Source organism: Heloderma suspectum, chromosome 2, assembly GCF_057233095.1.
Source record: "Heloderma suspectum isolate Gila_16-S chromosome 2, 16-S_ref, whole genome shotgun sequence".
Lineage (NCBI taxonomy): Eukaryota > Metazoa > Chordata > Lepidosauria > Squamata > Helodermatidae > Heloderma > Heloderma suspectum.
The window spans coordinates 336,399,737-336,411,771 of NC_139459.1; positions in this window are offsets into that span (position 1 = coordinate 336,399,737).

The following is a 12,035-nucleotide window of genomic DNA, read 5'->3' on the forward strand; positions in this document are numbered from 1 at the left end:
AAATGGCTTTTATAACTTAGGGTTCAGCTGTTGCTAGACCAGTTGTACCAGTTGAGGAAAATTGCTGATATGCTGCAATAAATTAAATAATGGAAGCTATAAGCCCAGAGGACCTACTCCTAAAGGAAGTAACCTAACGTAACTCTGTATGTTTGACAGCCCTGCATTTCCCCTTTTCCAATCAGCCTTACCAGGAGCAGGTAATCCCATTTAATCTGTGCATTAGGTAGATTTAATGATCAACTTAAGGTGGACATGACCATTTGTTGGATACTTCTTTTTGATTTGCAGCCTGTGTACCCACTTAAATTAACTTGAAATGGTACATACCACTCTCTTATTTAAAATCACATGTATGTATGGTACATATCTGACTAAGGAGAAAAAGAGGTGTAAAGCCTTAAAGTTTTAGTGGGCACATGCTTCATGCGATAAAGATGGGAAGATCAATCAGTATGGTGACTTCAGACTTTTAAAAATAAAACATTCCATCCTATACATGTCTTGTTGTTGTTGTTCAGTCGTTCAGTTGTGTCCAACTCTTTGTGACCCCATGGACCATAGCACACCAGGCCTTCCTGTCCTGCGCTCTCTCCCAGAGCGTGCTCAAGTTCATATTCGTTGCATCGGTGATGCTATCTAGCCATCTCATCCTCTGCCGTCCCCTTCTCCTTTTGCCTTCAATCTTTTCTTTCCCAGCATCAGGGTCTTTTCCAGTGAGTTTTCTCTTCGCATTAGGTGGCCAAAATATTGGAGCTTCAGCTTCAGTATCTGTCCTTGCAATGAGCACTCAGGGTTGATTTCCTTTAGGATGGACTGATTTGACCTCCTTGCAGTCCAGGGGACTCATAAGAGTCTTCTCCAGCACCACAGTTTGAAAGCATCAATTCTTTGGGGCTCAGTCTTCCTTACAGCTCTCCTGCTCTCACAGCCATACATTACTACTGGGAAAACCATAGCTTTGATTATACGAACCTTTGTCGGCAAGGTGATGTCTCTGCTTCTTACTATGCTGTCTAGGTTGGCCATAGCTTTCCTCCCAAGGAGCAAGCATCTTTTAATTTCATGGCTACAGTCACCGTCTGTGGTGATCTTAGAGCCCAAGAAAATAAAATCTGTCACTGCTTCCATTTCTTCCCCTTCTATATGCCAGGAAGTGATGGGGCCAGATGCCAGGATCTTAGTTTTTTATGTTAGTATAAATTATCATCTAAGCCTACATTTATTTATTTCAAAAATTTATAGCTCAACTTCCAGTATAACAATGTGCAGGCTATGCCTAATACCAGTTACAACTCCATATCATTTATAAAGTATAGCAACTTATAATACAGAACCTATGTCTTATACCCTTATAACATGTGATTGAACTAGAGCCTATGTTATGGGGAAGCGCTGTAGCTCAGTGGTCCAGCCCTTGCGTTTGCATGCAGAACATCCCAGGTTCAATGCCTGATATCTCCATCCCGGAAGCAATAGGAATCACCCCTGTCTGAAAACCTCGAGAGCCTCTGCTAGTCAATGTAGACAATATTAAGCTGGTTGGACCAATGGCCTGACTGGGTGTGTGTATCTAAGGCAGCTTCATCTGTTCCTAGACAAGCAACAGGAGACCCAAAGGGCTTTGAAAAACAAAAACTGAAATTGAGGTGGCCACTTACAAATCACTAAAAAAGAAGAAATGCATCACAAAAAGAGCACACAAATATGCATCAAATGTGTATATGTTAATTTATATGTATAGATGCAAATTTTGAAATAATTATAATTCCAATAGAAATACTGTACAACCCACCATAGTGCACAAGAACGTGCAGATGACTTTGACCAGGTGACCTGTGTCTGTCTCTTCAGGCTGCTATCCAGGTGCTAGGTGTTGATGGGTGACAGTTTTTATGGCTTCTTATCATTAAACCAGAATAGAACAGAGCAGCCTCTCAAATGGAGGATGGTCCTCTGGCAGACCTTCAAGTAGAGGGCTGTCCTTTGCAGGCCCATCTCTAGGTATTTTGGTGCCCTAGGCAAGGTGGTATTTTGGCACCCTGGTGGACTTGCTGCCACCACCACCATGGCTCCCTCTCTTCTCTCCCCTGCCCAGCCCCCATTGCTGCCACGCTTCCTTCTGATCCACCCTCCTCTTCTTTTTCAGCTAGCGTCGTCATCCTCCTCCTTCTCCTTTTCCTCCTCCTCCTGGTTTTTACTCTCCCTGCCGCCTGCCTTCCCTGTTGAGGGTTCCTTTCTTAAAGTGAGGCATTCTGGGTGAGATGGCTCTGGGGATCACCCATGCAGTGGCAGCACAGGTGATCTCCATAGCTACCTCACCCAGAATGCATCGCTTTAAGGAAGGACCACTCAATGTGTGGCATTTGGGCCAGGCCAGCTCTCCACTGCTCTCCAGAGGGCCTAGCTGATCTCTTGCTCCGGGAGATAGCAACAGCCCTTTCCTCACATCTTCTCTTCCCCGGTGCTTTTCTTCTCAGCTGAGCCCTCATGCTGGAAATGGAATCAGCAGGGAGGAGAACATTTCGGGAAAGAGCTGTGTGCTGGGAGGAAGGCTGTTAAAATTGGGCCATGCCCTGCCCCTCCCTTTTTGGCATGACTGTGGTGGTTCCATGATTATTATCATCACTGCTACTCCCGCATGTCATTTGTGCTTCAGTTCAACCCTCTGTTTTTGGCACCATGTCCCAGCTAAATGCCAAAGTTCTAAGTCAATCAGTTGACTGCTTCTTCTTCTTCTTTCATCTCTGTCCTGTCTTCCTCCTGCTGCTTTTCCTCTTTAGCTCTTTTTCCAAATGACTCCTCTTTCCCAAAGTCACTTGAAGTTCCTCTTCCTCCTCATCAAGTTGGCCTTTCCATTGGCTCAGGCAAAGGCTCTGTTCCACTGCCCAGATAGAGGCAATGAATAGGTCTCCATGCTGAAATGTAAGCCGTGAAACAGTACTGGAAGTATGTGTGTCTCATCTTCGTCCAGCTGAAGTCATGGCAGAGGTTTGATTAGTTCTTTTAATATTTGTTCTAGTGCTTTACCTGTCAACTGATGTTGGGGTCAGGGGCTCTGTAGCTGCCCACCTCATTTCTATTCCTGTTTCTCAATAAAGTTGAAATATTAGCTGCTGTCACTCAGGGGACTCTTAATTTTAAAAGAAAATCAAAGTTCCTTACCTGTAATGATTGCTGCTGTTTGACTGATGCCACATACATTGATCCTCATGGCTGATTACATGCTTATATATGATGAAGGTGTAATGAGGACATCCTATGGGAAAATGACCAAACTTCGTGACTGAAGCCTCTTCAATATAATAATTATCTCTATTAGAGATATTTGTGACACTGTAACAATTATCGTTGTAAGTGGGGACAATGTGTTTTATCCTACCTGCTGATTAAGTGCAGTGGGCTGTGACAATGGACTGGATGAAGGCTCATAAAACGTAGCTTTTCCAAACAAGGCCAAGATGCTGTTAGTGGGTGGTTCTTCTGACCGGATGGAAGGTGCTCATCCTGTTTTGGATGGGGCCTCATTCCTCTGAAGGGGCAGATTCGTCGGGGATTCTCCTGGAGTCATCATTGCCACTTGTGACTCAGGTAACCTCAGGAGCACAGAGGGCCTTCTACCAACATCGGTTGGTGGCTCACCTATGTCCCCATATGGACAGGGATAACCAGGCTTCAGGTGTCGATGCTTTGGCAACCACCAAGTTAGATTACTTCAGTGGATGGCTGGGAAGCTGCAGCTTGTGCAATACGCGGTGGCCAGATCAACAGCAGGGGACAGAAGGTCTGAACATATAGTACTGTTCTGGTCTGCTTGCACTGGCTGCTGGTCTATTTCTGAGCCCGATTCAAAGTGCTGGTTTTGATCTACAAAGCCTTACATGGTTCAGGACCACAATACCTAACAGAGTGCCTCTCCTGCTATGAACCTACATAAGATCCTTAACAGATCTTGAGATTTTCATTGTTGATTGCTTTAAATCGTTTTATACTTTTGTATGTGAATAGTTTTATATAATGTTATTATATTGTATTTTCAGGGTTTTAATTGCCCAGAGAACTTTGTCTATTGGGCAGTATAGCAATGTAATAAATAAAATGAAGTCTTCCCGGTACTTGGCCAATACAGTTTCAGAAGCATATTCCCATGTGCACTTTGATCACTGCACCCCCACTAAACGAGATGGATGTATTCTTTGGTGTTCATGTAGATTCCCATCTGGAGGCCAAGCTGCCCATGGCAAGAAGTGTTTGGATGCCAGTGTCAACGTTTAAGCCAAAGGGATGAATGTATTCACTATTAGAGATGAAGGAATAATTATTGGAATATAGGGAAAGAAGTTTTAGAAGTAGTTCAACAGCTACTATTGAATATAGGTTTCAATGGAAAAGGTAAGAGAAGTATTGAATCTATTTATGTATTTATTTAATTTCTATACCGCCCAATAGCCGAAGCTCTCTGGGTGGTTCACAAAAAATAATTAATTAATTAAAAATGAATTGAACTGAGAATGCATGGTTTCTAATTGACTGTATTGATATTTTCCCTCTTTTTGAATTGTATTTGCCATTTTGTGTTAAATGATGCTGTGAATTCAATGTTAAAAACACATACACACAACAATCCAAACCCAAACAAAACTGAGGAAAAGGCCAGAAGCACTGAATGGTCTAAAATGCCTGGCTGAATGAAAAGGTCTTCTTCACCTGGTGCCAAAAGGCTGGGTGGAGAGGACTTTCCAACCAAAGGACATCGCAACGGACAAGGCCCTATCCTGGGACAACATCCACCTCGCCCTTGAAGGTGGCGGTAGGGCCCCAGAGAAGGGACTTCAAGGACAACCTTAATGCTTGAGCAGGGTGGGGAACCAGAATGGTGTGGAGGCTGGAGGACCCCCACCAGGCTCTCCACGGCCCAGGTGGCATCCGGGAGGGGGCATGGTCACACACCATGACATGCTGTGGTCCCCTGTGAAGTAATGGTTGGAGCTCCTCCACCAGGTGGCTTGGCTGGGGACATCCTCCACATGATGCCTCAGCAGGTGTGGCTTAGCCTGGCCTGTGCCTTCCCCACTGGGAAGGACATGAACCAGGCACTGAGTGTGCTGCTCCCACTTCCTAATAGGGGAATCCCCGCTGTTAGCTTCGATCCCCATTCAGAGATCACAGCAGGGATTCTGCTTTCCCTAACCTCCGGCGGGGGGGGGGGGGCTTGGGGAGGGAGGCCAGGCCTCTTCAGGCAGGATGGGAAACCACTGCAGTTTCCATTTGACCTGTGGGCTGGAGGTTCCCCATGCCTGATGTAAGAGAAGGCGACCTTAATGTACCCATGCCCCAAGCTGTTCAAGGGAATTAGAAGGAAAAAGAGATACAAAGCAGGAAATACCATTTCCTTTTACTTTTAACTTCATTGTGTGGAGAGGGGATTACATTTCGGGGTGGGGTAAGGAATACAGAAGAAGAATATGCTGGAAATTATAACTGGCTGAAGTTCTAAATTCCCAAATTGTGGAGAAGGCCTCCCTGGAATAAACAAGACATTTGGGGAAAGGAGTGAAGTTCTTGATAGGAAAAGCATCATGAAGCACATAGAAGTTTTCCTTCCACCCAGCCAAGGAAGAGGCAAAACAGATCTCTCCCCAGTCATAGCGAGCTCAGTGATTCTGTCAATTTGCTTTCAAATGTTATGGTGTCCTTGTGAAATACCAGGTTGGTCCACATTAAAACAACCATGATCTCCTCTTGGATGAGAAGCTCAACCCGTTGTTTATTGCCAAGACCAGGCTGGACATGCTAGGGACAGTGGATCTCAGTGCAACACCAACATAAGCTTGTGTTTTGATGAGTGTGAGTTGCTGTGGCCTACGGAGATTTGAATTTCATTTCCAGGGTACTTGTCCAATCTGGCCCTAGACTTGAATATTTGTATCTGGTGTTGGGCTCCAGGAACAGTGTAGGGATCCTGTTAGTGTACAAACCATCCCACCACCTGACAATCTCCCTTCCTGAACTGACAGAGATGGTCTTATGCTTGATTTTGAGGACTTCTAGGTTGATTGTCCTGGAGGGCCTCAACATCCATGCTAAGGCTGCCTTGTTCAGGGTCCCTCCGGACTTCATGGCCACCCTGACAATCATAGGGCCAGCATGCCACAGAATCATAGAATAGTAAGGTTGGAAGGGGCCTATAAGACCATCATCATGTGGAGGAATCCAAGTCAGAGCATCCCTGACAGATGGCTGTCCAGCCTCATCTTGAATGCCTCCAGTACGGGAGAGCCCACTACCTCCCTAGGTCATTGGTTTCATTGTATTGCTCTAACAGTCAGGAAGTTTTTCCTGATGTTCAGCCAGAATCTGGCTTCCTGTAACTTGAGCCCATTATTCCGTGTCCTGCACTCTGGAATGATCGAGAAGAGATCCTGGCCTTCCTCTCTGTGACAGCCTTTCAAGTACTTGAAGAGCGCTATCCTATCTCCCCTCAGTCTTCTCTTCTCAAAGCCAAGCATACCCAGTTCTTTCAGTCTCTCCTCATGGGGCCCTATTTCCAGTCCCCTGATCACAGTCATCAGCCCAACACAAGTGACAGGTCTCATACCGGACCTCGTATTCTCGATTGACCAGGATGGTAGTCATTTGGTGGAGGGAGGGGGGTTATTAATTCCCTTGTTATGTTCAGACTGCTTCCTGGTGCATTTTAGGGAGACAGTTACTCTTCTCTGCACGGGGAGGTGATGGAGCAAGATGACTGGTGCTGGAGGCTTGTGGGATCTAATGGCTTCCCGGATGTTCTGAGGGAAGTATCTGCTGACATGTCTGGTACTCCTCTTGGAGCCCTTGTCTTCCTGTGGAATACTTAGATGACTCAGGCTGTTGACCAAATGGAAGCAAGAGCTTATTATCGAGTCTACTCTGTGGTGGTGGAGAAGAAACAATATCTCTCCACTGCTATCACATCCTCAGTGTGTCATCAGTGGAGCTTTTCCAGGTAGTTTGGGATCTGCTCCACGGGGAGTGGTTCAGGAAGGCCTAGAAGGCCACTGTGCTATGTTTGGCAAAGTGCATTCAGGCTAAAATCTCTTCACATCTGCCTCGACTGAAATGCCACAAGTACATCAGCTCAGTCAGAAGATGTGTCCAAGGAACCCTCTGGTTTGTTTTTGCAGATTGGACTTCAGTTGCTGCACCCTGAGGTTATAGACAAGGGGCCTGGAGGAGTGTGGTCTCCCTCACTTCTGCTCAACCCTTGCCCTTCATGGTGAATTAGATGGGGATTGACAGGCTGTATCCAGCAGCCAATCAAATAGCAGCAGTTCTGGCAACCTTAAAACAGGAAGTGGTGTGGGTTTTTTGTTTTTTTTAATGAGAGTCTTCTGTGTCTATAACAGCTATCACCCAGTTGTAAATATCTCCTTCTTGGGCAAGGTGCTGGAGTGTGTGGGAGGCCATGAAATTCTTCCTGCCACAAAAGCGCTATTTTGGTTTAGCACTTTAATTTTTTTAAAGAAGTTAGAGGCTGCCTGGAGCACAATGGGAGTTACCCATATGTTTGTGCTGGGAAAGGAGGGGAACCAAAGGGATGAGAAACCAGCCCCCTTTCTAACCAGATGCTGCACAGGATCGGATGATTGAAGGTGGAAGTAGTTACTTCCGAATGCTAATAAACCGAACAATGGAGAATCACAGCTTTGAGGAAGTGCTTTACAGCCTTTAGGGAACTGGTGCTTTAAAATGTGCTATTTCAATGTGGGGTGGAGCTCTGTACATTCTGATGTGCACATTCAAGGGACAAGCCTCATTGACCACAATGGGAGTTACTTCTGAGACGACATGACTTGGTTTGTGCAGGGACGGGAAACACACAGGAAACATCCCTTGCCCGGGGTCATGGTAAAAGGCACACCCCTGGGCAGGCTAGCATACCCAAGCTAAATGTGGGGATGGGGTCATAAAGCAACTATACCAAGGAGAACCTGACTTAAGGAAAAGAATCGACTTTAAGCAGTCTCAGGAAATCCAAGTTTTCCCTGATAAGCACCAGGGTGGCTGCTGGATGGCCACAATGTCATGTATCTCTGTTGTTGTTTATTCGTTCAGTTGCTTCCAACTCTTCGTGACTTCATGGACCAGTCCATGGCAGAACTTCCTGTCGGCCGTCGCCACCCCCAGCTCCCCCAAGGTCAAGTCCGTCACCTCCAGAATATCATCCATCCATCTTGCCCTTGGTCGCCCCCTCTTCCTTTTGCCATCCACTTTCCCTAGCATCAGCATCTTCTCCAGGGTATCCTGGAGAATGTCTTCTCATTATGTGGCCAAAGTACTTCAGTTTTGCCTTTAATGTCATGCCCTGAAGTGAGCAGTCTGGTTTTATTTCCTGGTGTATGGACTGGTATGGAACCTTGCAGTCCAAGACACTCAGAATTTTCCTCCAACACCACAGTTCAAAAGCATCTATCTTCCTTCGCTCAGCTTTCCCTATGGTCCAGCTCTCGCAGCCATAGGTTACTACCGGGAATACCATTGCTTGAACTATGCGGACCTTTGTTGTCAGTGTGATGTCTCTGCTCTTCACTATTTTATCAAGATTTGTCATTGCTCTCCTCCCAAGAAATAAACGTCTTCTGATTTCCGGGCTGCAGTCAGCATCTGCAGTAATCTTTGCGCCTAGAAAGACAAAGTCTGTCACTGCCTCCATGTTTTCTCCCTCTATTTGCCAGTTATCAATCAAGCTGGATGCCATAATCTTGGGTATTTTGAGGTTTAACTGCAACCCAGCTTTTGCACTTTCTTCTTTCACCTTCATCATAAGGTTCCTCAGCTCCTCCTTGCTTTCAGCCATCAAAGTGGTATAATCTGCATATCTGAGATTGTTAATGTTTCTTCCAGCGATTTTAAATCCAGCCTTGGCTTCATCAAGCCCAGCACATTGCATGATGTGTTCTGCGTACAGGTTGAATAGGTAGGGTGAGAGTACACAACCCTGCCATACTCCTTTCCCATTCTTAAACCAGTCGGTCGCTCCGTGGTCTGTTCTTACCGTTGCTACTTGGTCGTTATACCGATTCCTCAGGAGGTGGACAAGATGATTTGGTATCCCCATACCACCAAGAACTTGCCACAATTTGTTATGATCCACACAGTCAAAGGCTTTAGAATAGTCAATAAAACAGAAATAGATGTTTTTCTGACATTCCCTGACTTTCTCCATTATCCAGCGGATATTGGCAATTTGGTCTCCAGTTCCTCTGCCTTTTCTAAACCCAGCTTGTACATCCGGCAATTCTCGTTCCATGAATTGCTTAAGTCTACCTTGCAAGATCTTGAGCATTACCTTACTGGCATGTGAAATAAGTGCCACTGTTCGATAGTTTGAATTTTCTTTAGTGTTTCCCTTTTTTGGTAAGGGGATATAAGTTGATTTTTTCCAATCTGGTGGCCATCCTTCTGTTTTCCAAATTTGCTGGCATATGGCATGCATCACCTTGACAGCATCGTCTTGCAAGATTTTAAACAGTTCAGCTGGGTTACCATCATCTCTTGCTGCCTTGTTATTAGCAATGCTTCTTAAGGCCATCAACCTCACTCTTCAGGATGTCTGGCTCTAGCTCACTGACCACACCATCAAATCTATCCCCGATATTATTATCCTTCCTATACAGATCTTCCGTATATTCTTGCCACCTTTTCTTGATCTCTTCTGCTTCTGTTAGGTCCTTGCCATCTTTCTTTTTGATCACACCCATTTTTGCCTGGAATTTATGTCCAATGTTTCTGATTTTCTGGAAGAGGTCTCATGTCCTTCCTATTCTATTATCTTCTTCCACTTCCACAAATTGCTTGTTGAAAAATAATTCCTTATCTCTTCTGGCTAACCTCTGGAATTGTGCATTTAATTGGGCATATCTCCCCCTATCACTGTTGCCTTTTGCTTTCCTTCTTTCTTGGGCTGCTTCCAGAGTCTCAGCAGACAGCCATCTTGCCTTCTTGATTTTCTTTTTCTTTGGGATATCTTTTGTTGCCGCCTCCTGAACAATGTTGCAAACTTCTGTCCATAGTTCTTCTGGGACTCTATCTACTAAATCTAGTCCCTTAAATCTATTCTTCACCTCTACTGCATATTCATTAGGAATATTAGTGAGCTCATATCTAACTGCTCTGTGGGTCTTCCCTATTCTCTTGAGTCTGATTCTAAATTGTGCAATAAGAAGTTCGTGATCTGAACTACAGTCAGCTCCAGGTCTTGTTTTTACCAACTGCATAGATGTCCGCCACCTTTGGCTACAAAGGATGTAGTCAATCTGATTTCAGTGTCGACCATCTGGAGAAGTCCATGTATAAAGTCGTCTCTTAGGTTGTTGCAAGAGAGTGTTTGTTATGCACAGTGAGTTGTCTTAGCAAAATTCTATCAGCCTATGTCTCACTTCATTTTGTTCTCCCAGACCATGTTTGCCTGTAATTCCAGGTGTTGTTTGACTACTCACCTTAGCATTCCAGTCTCCTGTAATGAAAATAACATCTCTTTTTGGCATACTATCCAGTAGGTGCTGCAGATCCTCATAGAACTGATCTACTTCTGCTTCTTCAGCATCTGTGGTTGGGGCGTATATTTGGATCACTGTGATGTTAAATGGCTTACCCTGAATTCGAATTGAGATCATTCTGTCATTTTTTGGATTGCCAAGCACTGCTTTAGCCACTTTATTATTATGAAGGCTACTCCATTTCTTCTGTGGTCCTCTTGTCCACAGTAGTAGATCTGGTGGTCATCTGATGTGAAGTGGCCCATTCCATTCCATTTCAATTCACTGACACCCAAAATGTCTATATTTAATCTTGTCATCTCCCCAATAACCACATCCAATTTGCTCTGGCTCATAGATCTTACATTCCAGGTATTTATTTATTTATTTATTGCATTTATATCCCGCCTTTTTTCCGTTGATCTTTAGAACATCGGATTCTTTGTTCACCACCAGCACCGTCAGCCACTAGCTGCCCTTTCGGCTTTGAGCTAGCTGCATCATCACATCTGGGGCTAGTTGAACTTATCCTCTGTTCCTCCCCAGTAGCATTTTGACCATCTTCTGACCTGGGAGTCCCATCTTCAGATGATATACCGACATATCTCTGGTTGTACTGATCCATTTAGTTTTCATGGCAAGAATACTGGGGTGGGTTGCTGTTTCCTTCCCCAGGGATCGTATTTAGTCTGACCTCTCTGCCATGACCTTCCCGTCTTGGGTGTCCCTTCATGGTTTAGCTCATGGCGTCATTGAGGTTCTCAAGCTCCAGCACCACAACAAGGTAACGATCTCCTTTGCTGGAGATGTATCTCTAATGACCTCCAAACACAGCCAGCTTGGAGTAAATCGCTCATGGAGACACCCCCCTGGACAGCTTAGACAGATTTGTATGACTGATTTTTTCTCTTTTCTATCAATGTATTCTTACAGATTGACATCCAATAGGAGCAGTTATTAATATTCTCTTCTTTGAACTCCAGGCCCCCTTCCCCCTTTCCTTCCTTACTGTCCACACTCTGTGTTATTTAACCAGAAAAGGAAAAAACAGTTACAGACTTTGTAAAATGAAAGTTCATGGAAGGAAACCTTCCCACCTTCTCTCACTGCACCTCAACATCTCCCACACCCCTTTTTTCAGGACCCCACTCCCCAACCCTTCAAAGAGACTTTTCAGAAGAGGTGCCAGTGACTGCAGTGGGGAGTAGGGAAGGGATACATTCCTTCCATTAACTTCCTTAAGCTTTTAGGAAGGCCCTGAAAACTTAAGTTGCTTTCTCTGGCATTCTCCTGAGTATGTTTCAGCAAACTGTTCTGGGTTTTAGGCAGAAATTTTAGATTTCATTTTAGTACCATCTGGGCTAAATGTTTTACTGCTGATGTTTGTTGATGTTATTAATTTTTGCAGTTTTATCACTGTATAAGATTTTATCATGTGGGATTTTATTTATCCCATTCCCTCTTTTCCCCCATTTGCTGTAGGACTGCTTTCACAGTAAGTACCCTCCTTTTCCC